The sequence below is a fragment of the Hydra vulgaris genome, chromosome 08 (assembly GCF_038396675.1).
Source record: "Hydra vulgaris chromosome 08, alternate assembly HydraT2T_AEP".
In the NCBI taxonomy this organism is placed as follows: Eukaryota; Metazoa; Cnidaria; class Hydrozoa; order Anthoathecata; family Hydridae; genus Hydra; species Hydra vulgaris.
The window spans coordinates 68,681,744-68,694,520 of NC_088927.1; the positions used below are offsets into that span (position 1 = coordinate 68,681,744).

The 12,777-nt window shown below is 30.5% G+C and overlaps 1 protein-coding gene across 6 annotated transcripts in view; it reads left to right on the forward strand.

Moving 5' to 3' along the window:
- Positions 1–4,387: 4,387 nt before the first annotated feature.
- Positions 4,388–12,777, forward strand: part of LOC101241576 (centrosomal protein of 131 kDa) — a 71,797-nt gene continuing 63,407 nt past the window's right edge. The window contains exons 1-2 of one of the 6 annotated variants that reach the window (XM_065804243.1): positions 4,388–4,596; positions 5,036–5,080. The gene's annotated coding sequence lies outside the window, so the exon portion shown is untranslated. Of the gene's footprint in view, positions 4,597–4,968; positions 5,081–12,777 lie in introns of all 6 variants that reach the window. The other 5 variants (XM_065804246.1, XM_065804245.1, XM_065804248.1 and 2 more) reach the window with 5 other exon arrangements.

Consider the following 12,777-nt stretch of genomic DNA (forward strand, 5'->3'; position numbering starts at 1 on the left):
AACTGTTATATCTTTTTCCAACCAAGTTCGCTCGTATTCCAGAAGTCTTGAGAAGGTTCTTGAATATTTCCGCAACATTGATCGGAATTTACATTTAAATATTATTAGAGTTTTTTTTAGATTTATCCTTTCAGGTTTGTCAATACTTTCATAGTGTAGACCCTCCAGTCTTAAAAACTCACGTAGAAGAGCCTCGAGTAAATTATTATGATTAATTCCTAACTCTTGAATTAAAGGAATAAACTGCTATAAACAACTCAATGTATTCTTTAAATGACGAATATTAATATTAAAAATTTTAATGATGAATATTAAAAAGTTTTAATGATGAATGTAAGCAATGAACTATTGTTAGTTATTTTATACGCAAGTTTTTATTTTAAAACATGCACTACGCCGTCAAATCTTCCATATTTTCGTTTTTGAGGTTTGATAATTGTAGGCCGGCGTCTGTTAACAGAAAAGTCTTCTAGACAAAGACTTTCGTTAGACACATTTAATAACTAATTTTCGAAAGCGATATTTTGAATATTTAAATCACCTGATATAATACCCAAAAGATCCCAGATTTTTAGAGTCACAATAACTGAATAACTGAGGTCAAACATTTGCTGTATATAAAAACCATCCTGTGATTTTAACAAAGACGGTTTCTACTAACTAAAAAAAACCTAAGTTTGCTTTTTGTTTAATTACCCCTAAATAAACAAATTTGTGATTTCAAATTTTGTTAGTGTATTGCTCAATAAATTACCAATATTATAGAAAATTTTGGATAATTTATGATATGGGTAACCTGACTTCTACACCTTTGTATTTTTGTGCGCTGTTTTCTTAGGATAATTATCAGTTACCATATTGATGCTTCGCTTCAAAAGAGTATTGTATTTAAAACATAAATATTATTATAACAGAATTTTTTATTTTTATTACTACTGTCAATGCTTATCTCACAGTTCAATGTCTAAAAATATAAAAATAAGATATAATAAAAAAAAAGTAAACATTTATTCCGTATTACTATCGCTATCGGACTCAGACTCGGATAGTTTGTCTGACTGTTCGTCACCCTCCTCCTTGCGATGGTTATTGTTGCAGACATTACATTTGCAAAGATCTGTGCAAATTACACCAGCTTTATTGCATAAGCATCTTTTTTTGGAACAATCACCACGGCAATAACAATGAACAAAATCAAGCACCGAATCTGGTACAGCAGGCAATTACATCCAAGATATGGCAATGGAACCTTGATCATTAAACCAACCATTTCCAAAAGGACTTGGAGGATTAACTAATGCTACATGTGATCTTTTTCGTATAAAAACTTTGTAGTTATCTCTTTTTATGTGTTGCACAAGCGAATCTTTATTCGGTGGCAACATTTCCTCGCTAAATTTACCAGATTTAAATAATGTGTAACGAGCTACATTGACTGATTCTTCTTGTTCAGCCCCGTATAAATTACAGACATATTTTTCCAGCATATTTATTAGTTCATCAGATGGTAGTACTGAATCACCTAGAGTTTTAAAAGCTTCTAAATATTTTGCATTCTTCCGTTGGACTTAAAAAGCTATTGCTTTTCCTATTCCATAAAATGCACTTGTTGAATCGTATCCTAAATAACAACTATAAATATAAAATTGAATAAATTAAAAAATCTAAACTCACAGTTTTTACCCCGTCTAAACATTACCATATTTTCTAAAGAAACAAAAGTCGTCACCTGTAAACAAATGAAAGTCAGTCATAGCAATCGACAAATCTTTACCAAGATCAGATTCACATTTTTTTATATTAATGATACGGCGTTTGTTACCAACACCAGAATAGAAGTATATAGTTAACGGAAGGCAAGTTGACAGAGCAAACACAAATACATCAGTATCAGGACTACTAATAACTACAGTTTGATTGATGTTCATAAACAATTATCAAGTTATGTAGAGAGTAATATTTTTAAAAAAAATCAATTTTGCTTTAGATAGATGAACTAAATCAGCAATCCAAGTTCAACAGTGACGCATGTGATGCATATAAAATCAACCTAGTACCAGCTTCTTTGTGGTCACTGGCAAGCTCATGGAATCCACTTACAACAATAAGTTTATCAATTGACTGAATTTTGTTACACAAGTTTGTGTGTTTTACGTCGAGAGTTATGTTGCCAAGAATTTGTGGATCACACTCATACCACGACATGTATAGAAAATTTATTAGTTCCTCTTTATTTCGTCCGAGAGACATAAATTTTTTCCACTGCTTTGGTACCTGTTGAGTAGCACTATTGATGGTAAATGCTTGTACACCGAATTGAGCACGCTTTTCTCTTTCAGCATTCTTTGTGCTAACTATTGAGTAGCGATCAGATACAAAATCAACACGAGATGATTTATGGTAAGCAGCTAATTGTATTACTTGTTTAAGTACTTCATTTGCTAGCTCCTTGAATGTGTCAGGTATTGCTTTTAAGCTTTGTAAAATTGCCATAGCATCAATGAGTAGCGCGTTGTCATTTACTTCATAAACCTAAATAACTAGATACATCAAAATAAACTACTACTACTACTACTACTACTACTACTACTACTACTACTACTACTACTACTACTACTACTACTACTACTACTACTACTACTACTACTACTACTAATAATAATAATAATAATAATAATAATAATAATAATAATAATAATAATAATAATAATAATATACAGCAACTCAAAGTATTATTGAGAACTAAACCTTTGATTTTAGAGGGAGTGTTACCAATAAATTATCTGCCTGGTTAATCAATAAATGTAATATTATTAAAATAAACTTAGTAACTGATTTAACTTCAGCAAACCTCCTTTAAAAAATATAAAAAATAAACTATAAAATAATAATACCGCTAGACTAAATACATACAAATTTTTCATTTTTCTTGCAAATGATACATATATCTGGGAGAACGGCTGGTCTGCTGCTACTTTGTTTTAAAACTTGTGACAATTGCGTTTTCTTTGGTGAAGAAACTGAAACATTTAGTTTGCATTTCATTTGCTTCATAGTCAAGAGTAATGCCACAAGATAAAGCTACCTGTTGATGAAAAATGAGCATGATGAAAATGATTTAAGAGACTTTAATGAAGGTGATAAAAAATTTTCTGATAGAAATCATTCAAAAAGATTTTTAAAAAAGTTCATTTTTTGTTTTATTTAAAAAGGAAGTTTACACAAACACACACATTATATGGCATACGAAGAAGCTGAACATTAACAAATAACCTAACCAAGTGTTGTTTATATCCAGGATAAAGTAACCATAAATTTTTGGCACGTTTAATAGATAATTGTTTTTTTTCAGAAACTAAAATCAAATTGTCAGAAAAACCACCAAAGTGAATAGTACATGCATTCATATTGTTCAACTAGAAAAAAATTTGTATACTAAGGTTTATGAGGTTATTATTTTACAGAACTATTTTCTACACCAAAAATTCGAATAAATTATTTGTAAAAAACGTTCTGCAAAATATTTTATAAGAAACCTTTTTACTTTTAGATTCTATGATACTTAAAACGCAAGTTGGTGCTTTCAGAACTTAGTTACTCGATGTGTCTAACGAAAGTGATTAAATTTCATGCCACAGACGCCGGCCTATTAGCACCATCTGCTTGAGCATAAGCTTTTTTACTAATAGGAACTAAATTTATTATATTTTGTAATGAATGTAAGCAATGAACTAATGTTCGCTACTTTATACGCATGCTTTATTAAAAAGCGGAAAAAAACATACAAAAAAAAAAAAACAAAGTATTTAAATGGTCTTATTTGAATTGGGGCAAGTTGGGGCAAATGGTTTTTATTTTTTCTGCTTTCATATATACTTATCAATATAAAAATGTTAACACTACGATGGAATGTAGTGGAATCTTGTAGTTTTTGAGCTCAACTCATAATTAAACTAATTTTTAAAAAAATCAATTTATGACACATTTTTGAGATCTCTGTAATGAAAATCTAAATTTGAAATTTATTGTCAAAAATGTTGTTAATAGTTTACCAAACATCTAAAACATATGACTTCTTATTAAATTTTGAACTGTTTTTATCCATATCAATCTTAAAACAGTGACACTAAAGTGAGACTTGTTAACGAGTTTTCCGATAAATAAAATAAAAAAGTCTCGGAAAAAGGCCTATAAATTGGTGAAATCTTGAAAATTATTCTCTAAACCATTGATAACTGTCTTTTAGTGGTATTTAGTTACATTATAATTTGATTAATTATTTTCTAGCAATAGTTTTTTATGGGGGGTTTTTTGCCACTTTTTTATGGATTTTGACTTTGTTTGACGGCGCCCGTAATGTTTTGACGGCGCCCGTAAACAAGGCTTTAATTTCAAGATAAAAAAAAAAGGGGTAGGGGGGGGGGGGGTCACGCAAAATCCAATGTTAGGATTCTTTGATGACCCTTATGGAAGCTTTTATTGCTGTGATTTGTGATTAATAATAAATTGATAATAACAATAATTAATAAAGATTAAATAGATTTTTAATTATGGACTGTGCTATATGGTCCCTTTCTACCTGGAAATGATGATAAAGTAAGGAAATTCGACATACATTAGAAAAAAACTTAATAATAATAATTTTTTTTTTAATATATTTTTAAAGGGAGATTAATTATAATTCTTATTTGAGTTCACTTATTTTTATAATTTTAGGAGAAACTTTTTTCATGTTTACATTTAGAAATCAATTCCGATTTTTTATTTAACTATCATTCTTGCTTTGCATGTTTAATTATTTCAAACTTTTCTATAAGACATAATATCCATTTTTTAGAAATATTGTTATATGCAGGTGCTGTTTTAAAGATGGACCAATTCAATATAAAATCATTTATATTTTTATCTTTCAATTCCCACATGTGTTATGACAGCATTGTGTCTTATGAATACTTTTTATTTTTAAAGGTTTGCTTATGATGGGCAATATATTTTTTCCATTCACCCTCTGTTAACCCTATATATTGTTTATCAGGTACATTCTTAGAAGAAAAAACACAATTTTATACCACGTTTTTTGGTAAGCATTTTCCATTTATTAGACATTTTTTTTTGTTCACAATCAGTAGTTTTTTCATTAAGGATTACTTTTTTGTTTACCAAAAAGTTGTGACTTTTTATAATTCTTTCTACATTTTTTTTTTTTTTTGCAACCATTATTAACTTTAATTCTATAACAATTAAAAAATTTTATGCAATTTATTTGAGGTTCAGAAGTGTTTATTCATCAATCTCAAAAGCACTTTTCGTTGAATAGTGGAAACATTTTTGCTATATGGGGTTGAACTAAATTATATTTCTAGTTTTATTTATAATAGTTGTTTTTATAATAGCATCAACATTCCACAAATTTATTAAACATATATTGATTAGTAATATATATTAGTAAATTGTTTTAGTGTTATTAGTAAGCACAAATCATCTGTGAAAACACTGATAATAATTTTTTTATTGAAAGGGGAGTTTAAGGTACCTCTTTATTATATATATATATATATATATATATATATATATATATATATATATATATATATATATATATATATATATATATATATATATATATATATAAATTATGTTAGTGTATTTTACAAATAGAGTGCTCAATGTTCTTAAAGAACAGAGCAATAATAAATTAGTAAAAAAGCAATAATAAATTAGTAAAAAACAATAAAAATTAGTAAAAAAGCAATAATAAATTAGTAAAAAACACTTATCTAACTTTTTTCTTCTACTTGAAGTTTCACCATTGCTGGATCATCAGGAAGAGTTCAGATATTTAGATATTCAGAACTCTTCCTGATGATCCAGCAATGGTGAAACTTCAAGTAGAAGAAAAAAGTTAGATAAGTGTTTTTTAGTAATTTATATATATATATATATATATATATATATATATATATATATATATATATATATATATATATATATATATATATATATATATATATATATATATATATATATATATATATATATATATATATATATATATAATATTGTGTGTTTAGATATCATATTGTCACTAGTTTTTCATAACTTTATAGCATATAATGTTTTCAGAAAAAGAAGGAAAAAACAAAGAATAATGAAAGCAAAGATTGCTGTCTGTGCCAAACCCCTTTTTTGATGCAGCGGCACTCTTTTGCATCAGGCTATAAGATAGTTGATATATGTACTCTAAACACACATTCATACTTATATGTGTATATATATGTATATATATATATATATATATATATATATATATATATATATATATATATATATATACACGCATAACTATATATATTAGGGCCATCCTAATATATATATATATATATATATATATATATATATATATATATATATATATATATATATATATATATATAAGGGTGGCCCTTAAAAATTTTGAAATCGTCTCCTGGCACCTTTCTAATCTGTGCCAATGAACTGGATCAAATGAAGTTGATCCTTGTCTTTGGTTAATTTTTTATTGAAATCCTGGAAGAAAGTCTCACCTTGCTCAGCCCTATAGTTGGCGACAGCTAGACTTTTTACTACATGTAATGCTTGGTTGTAGGGTTTGTCTTCTTCCCACTTAGAAGAATCTTTAGAAAGCAAGTGCTCAGGAAGTTTCAGATCTTAGAATTGGTTGTGCAGAACTATTGCAAACCTCGCTCGCCAAGAAACGTATCAGATTTTATGGTTGCTCTTTTTGATGAATGATCTGGAGCTACTTCTTCCATAACAGCAAACATTAGTCTCTTGGAATCATGTTGTATTCTAGTGTCAAACAGGGCTAATCCAACTAACTCCCCTGATAAGTGCCATAGGTGAAGGCCAAACTACTTACTTGTAGCAGCCGAAATAGCCAAATGTAGATAACACAGAAGTTACTTCATGAGTCTGAAGTCATTCAGAGGTGCCTCAACTGCTAATAATGCAGTTGTCCAGGCTTGGAGGTGAATAATCACAGAAAATCTAGCCATATCTCTGACACTGCGTTCTTCTGATGCCATTATGTTAAGCTGGCGGCAGAACAGCCACATTTTGATCATGCAAATAACTTTTGATATCCATTGCGCCAGGTGTATGGCCTCAGACATTAAAAATTGCACTCCTTGAGAAGGATAATCATCAAGAAATTTAGTTGAAAGCTCAAGGAACTCCTTGTAGTCATCTCATGGCTATTGACATTTCAGATATTTTCATGCAAGTTCCAGGTTGTCAGAACAAAATGGTGTGACACGGATTCAAGGAAAGGTGTGCAATTGCACTCTATTCATGACCATGCATTAGTTTTTTTTTTAGACAACTTAACCACGGTTTTTTAGATTTTTAAAATGTTTCAAAAATTTGCTAAATAAAGTATAATGTAATAAAGCAAGAAATTGCTTCTAAAGATTGTATACTATATAAAAGACATTTAAGTTATTGAAAAATATGATATTGTTAAAAAGTGTATTTTTTACAATAAATGAAAATCTTTTGAAAACATTTTGTACAGTTGGTTTTATAAACAAAAACAAAAACTATTGTTTTATTAACTTGATGATGAATGTAATTTTAATGATGAATGTAATTTTGTTTTAAAAATTTGTATTCTTAATTTTATAAACAATGACGACATTTCAATAAACTTTTTTTAAAAATACTTTTCGATAATTAAAATAAGGTTAGTTTTTTATTAAATGATAATTAGATGTAAGTTTTTATTTTATTAAATGATAATTAGATGTAAGTTTTTATTTTATTAAATGATAATTAGATGTAAGTTTTTATTTTATTAAATGATAATTAGATGTAAGTTTTTATTTTATTAAATGATAATTAGATGTAAGTTTTTATTTTATCAAATGATAATTAGATGTAAGTTTTTATTTTATTTAAAAGAGTTAAAATAAAAGTTTTTTTTTAACTTAAAAGATCAAAGTTTGATGGTTCGTCATGTTGGTTTGAAATGGTTATAACTGAAATTTTTTGTTAGACAGACTAGAATCGTAAGATCTTTATTTAGTCTCTGCTCAAATAATGAGCATGTACCAGCATGATGATCAGTGTTTGATGTTGTTGTGTCAAAACACAATGCTGCTACCTGATCTCCAATACCCTAAGTTTCAACAATTGCAGATACTTGTGTTTCACCTGTTATTGATGATAGTTTTGGAACGCTTAATAAATGCTCAACACTGAAATCAAGACTGGAAGACAATCTACGTGTTCATGAGATGTCAAATCTTCCATAAGTTTACCGTCCCAGTGAACCATTAAAGGCACACTTGTTGAAAATTTTGATGTAAGATTGTTGGATTTTGTTGTTCGATGAATTTTTTTAGACCTTTGTATTGATTTCAAAATAATGTTTAACGTTTTCACATTGTGCCCAAGACTTGATGCCACTTTACAGAGAACATATGCTGCGTTTTGGGATGAGATCTTAGTTCTATTAAATGCAGATATAAGTCCAGGAAACATTATGTTGATTTAAGCTCTTTTAGGTGTTATTAATTTGCCACATCTACTATTGTCTAATTTTTCATTATTATCAATTTCTTCTGATGCACTATATGAAGTTGATGAATCAGATTTTAGAACAAACTTGTTTGAACATGCTTCTAGTTCTTCTTGTGATAATTTGTGACACTTCAATTGCTTCTCTTTTCTTTCCTAAGCACATTTTCTTCTATGTCTTTCAACTTTATCAGAGGCACCAATTGAACCTAGTTGATCTTTTTGTCTCTGAGAAAGGAAAAATGCTCTATCTTCAGCAATTGAAATCATATTAAGTGCATTGGAATGTGCAATATCAAAAAGATTCCAAAGACATTCAATGAATTTATCCTCTTTCATCTTATGTCCTTTTGCCTTTCGATTTTTATGTTTCAAAAGACCTTTCCATTGAACAAACATTGCCTCCAATCTGCCTATACAATGTTTGTCTGCTCAAACAGGTATTCCAGCTCTGTAGGGATAACAGATACAAGACTCTGATAAGCACTTGGCGACAGCTCCGGAGAACACTTCTGCAAGACTATAGCAGGTATGTTGTCTGGACCACAATCTGTTGAAAAGTCTTAACAGGAAGTCACTTTAGATACAGAAGCTGGAGGGATATGAAAGTCAAGAAGTTAATCAACCTGTTTGTTGGCTGTATCAAATAGAATGCGGCTAGTGGAATCAAGAGATCATATTGATAAGAAGTTCTTAGCAAACAATTCAGCTTTATCTTTAGGTGAGGTGGCAAAATCTGAACCATACAAGAGAGGTGGAATAACAGGTTTGCCCTAATTATAAATACTGTTAAAGATTATCCAGAAGTCACGAGAGCCTAATTTTTGAGATGAAATACAAGATTTCGTACCTGAGAATAGTGGGCTTTAGCATTAGACAAAATCTTTTTATAATGGTTTCGAGCAATACTAAACAGGCAGCTGTTTAGTATTGCTTAGTGTGCTGAAAAATATGAAAGTAATGGTTACGATTGAAAATTGCAGCAGCATAATGAGAGGAAAACCGCGGAGAAGAGTGAGGCTTGGCTTGGAATGGTCGAGAGAGAATAAAGGATTCCATGTCAGCCTGAATCTAAGAAGTTGCCTAAGAAGCACATTTAGCAGCAGGAAGACTAAAAATTTCTACCAAAGGGCCATCCCGAAGAAAATCACGGAAAAAGTCCCAGTCAGCTTTATTGTAGTTGTTAGAGGTATAATGATAGGGTAATTCTGATGATAAAGAAGAATGACATTGTAGTTTAAGAGGTATAAAACCATGATTAGAAGCACCAATGAAGAAGGGGTGCATGGCTGGTCAACAGAATCTGTTTACCCCTTTAGTCTTTGCCTAAGAGGCTTTCTTCAAGACAGTAGCCAGATGCTAAGTTATATATTATTCTCCAGAACTTCATAACAACTTAACATCATCGCAAGAATAAAAAAACTTTTTGTTAATTTTTCTTTTTTAATTGCTATTATTGGTTAATAGTTTTTTTAAATAAAGTGTTCTTTAAATGACCCATCAATTTGCATATTTCATGCTCCACAAAGGCTGTAGGTATAATAAAATAGTTATTTTTTAAATTAGTAGTAATTAAATACATTTTACATCTGCCCAAGTTGAGTATTTTTATCGAGACACTATCTCTAGCCTTTAACCAAGAGCCCCAAGGTAGGAGGCTCTTGGTTAAAGGCTAGAGATAACAAAAACAAATTAAAAATTAAAGAAGCTCTCCATATGAAATGGGAAAACCCATCTTTAAATAAACTGTTCATTATAATATAAATTTGTCAATCTAGTTTTTTTTGTTGTTTTTTTTGTTTTTATTTACTTATAATTTTATTTTTATTTTTTTTGCTATTTACGGTATCATAATTTGTATTACAACTTTTATTTGTTTGTAACAATTCTATTTGTCTGTTAATATTTCTCTATAATATATTCACGTTTTGATTTTATATTTATATTCAGAGTTTTAAATTGTAATTTTATCTTTTGAAAATGTAGTATGTTATCTATGAAACACGTCAATATAAAAAGGTTTTGTGTTTTTCTTTAAAATAAATTTACATTTATTGCTGTTAGGTTGCTCAAGATATATATATATATATATATATATATATATATATATATATATATATATATATATATATATATATATATATATATATATATTTACAGTCAGATCAGGTTATCCTGCTACTGGTAACATGTAACCCAGTACAATCTGCTTCATGTCCTGCTGCCTTGTAAAATACCCCTTTTTAGGCAAAGGCTAGGAGATGCCAATTCCGATTAAAAACACACCCTGCCTTGGGGCTCTTATTTGAGTAAAGGCTAGAGATGGTGTCTTGATAAAAATAATCATCTTGGGCAGATGTTAAATGCACCCGGCTACTGTCTTGTAGAAGGCCTCCCAGGCAAAGACTTAAGGGGTAAACAGATTCTATCTGTTAACCAGCCTCGCACCCCTTCTTCTTCTATTAGGCTGGTGCAGATGTATTTTTAATACATTGTTTCCAGTTTAGGATGTTGAATGCTGGATCTTCTTGACTCAATGTATAAGTTTTGCTTTTGTCTCTTGTTTGCAACTGATTTGATATATGGTTTCCAAGAAAGATTGGAAGTAAGAGTTAATCCTAGAAGATGAAGAGTAGGTGACTCATCGAGTACATCACCGTTCATAAATATAGGAAGATCTAAATTATTGCGATAAGGATTGACAACAATAAATGGTAGTATCATCAGCAAACAACTACAGTAAAGCTGCCTGGGATTCTTTCCGTGATTTTCTTCGTGATGGCCCTTGGGTAGAAATCTTTCGTCTTCCTGTCGGCAAATGTGCTTCTTACATAACTTCGTGGATTCAGGTTGGCATGGAATCTTTTATTCCCTCTCAACGATTCCAGGTCAAGCCTCACTCTCCTCCATGGTTTTCCTCACACTGTGCTGCTGCGATTGCCAATTGAAACCGTTACTTCCATATTTATCAGCAAAACAATTCTCCAGAAAACAGACGTCTGTTTATTACTGCTAGAAGCAATTGTAAAATGGTTTTGTCTAACGCCAAAACCCGCTATTCTCAGGTCATGAAATCTCGTATCTCATCTCAAAACTTAGGCTCTCGTGACTTCTGGAGAATCTTCAATAATATCAATAAGAAGGGCAAATCCATAATTCCACCTCTCTTGTATGGTTCAGACTTCGTCACCTCACCAAAAGACAAAGCTGAATTGTTTGCTAAAAACTTTTCATCAATATCATCTCTTGATTCCACTAGTTGCGTTCTACCTGATATTGCCAACAAACAGGTTGATCCATTGCTTGACATTTATGTCACTCCAGCATCTGTATCTAAACTGATTTCCTGCCTAGACTCTTCTACAGCTTGTGGCCCGGACAACATACCTGTTATTGTCTTGCAGAAGTGTTCTCCGGAGCTGTCATCTATACTCTCAAAACTATTCAACAAGTGCTTATCAAAGTCTTGTTTTCCAGCCTGCTGGAAAGCGGCATCTGTTACCCCTATCTTCAAAAATTCTGGAGAGCGATCTGATTCGTCTAACTACCGTTCCATTAGTGTTCTTCCTATCATAAGCAAGGTTTTTGAATCTTTAATTAACAAACATTTAGTTTCTCATCTTGAATCTAATAAATTACTTTCTGACCCTCAATATGGATTTCGATCTTCTCAATCTACAGCTGATTTGCTAACAGTAATAACTGACAGGTTTTATCGTGCATTAGATGAAGGTGGAGAGGTTAAGGCCATCGCTCTTGACATTTCAAAAGCTTTTGATAAAGTTTGGCATGCTGGTCTTCTCCATAAGCTTTCTTCTTATGGTGTATCCAGCAACATCTTTAAGATCATTGAATCCTTTCTTTCCAATCGTAGCATAAAAGTTGTCCTTGATGGACAACACTCTTCTTCTTATTCTGTAACTTAAGGGGTTCCTTAAGATTCTATCCTTGGCCCTATACTTTTTTTAATTTACATTAATGATCTTCCAGATATTCTCACATCTAAGGTGGCATTGTTTGCTGATGATACTACCATTTATTCTTGTCGTGATAAGAAACCAACACCCTCTGATTGCTTGGAGGGGGCATTTGAGCTTGAAAAGGATCTCACTTCTGCTACAGCATGGGGCTCACAGTGGCTTGTGAACTTTTATTCAGATAAAACTCAATTTTTTTCAGCCAATTGTAATCAATAAAGAGAGAGGGCTTGGTCAATATGAT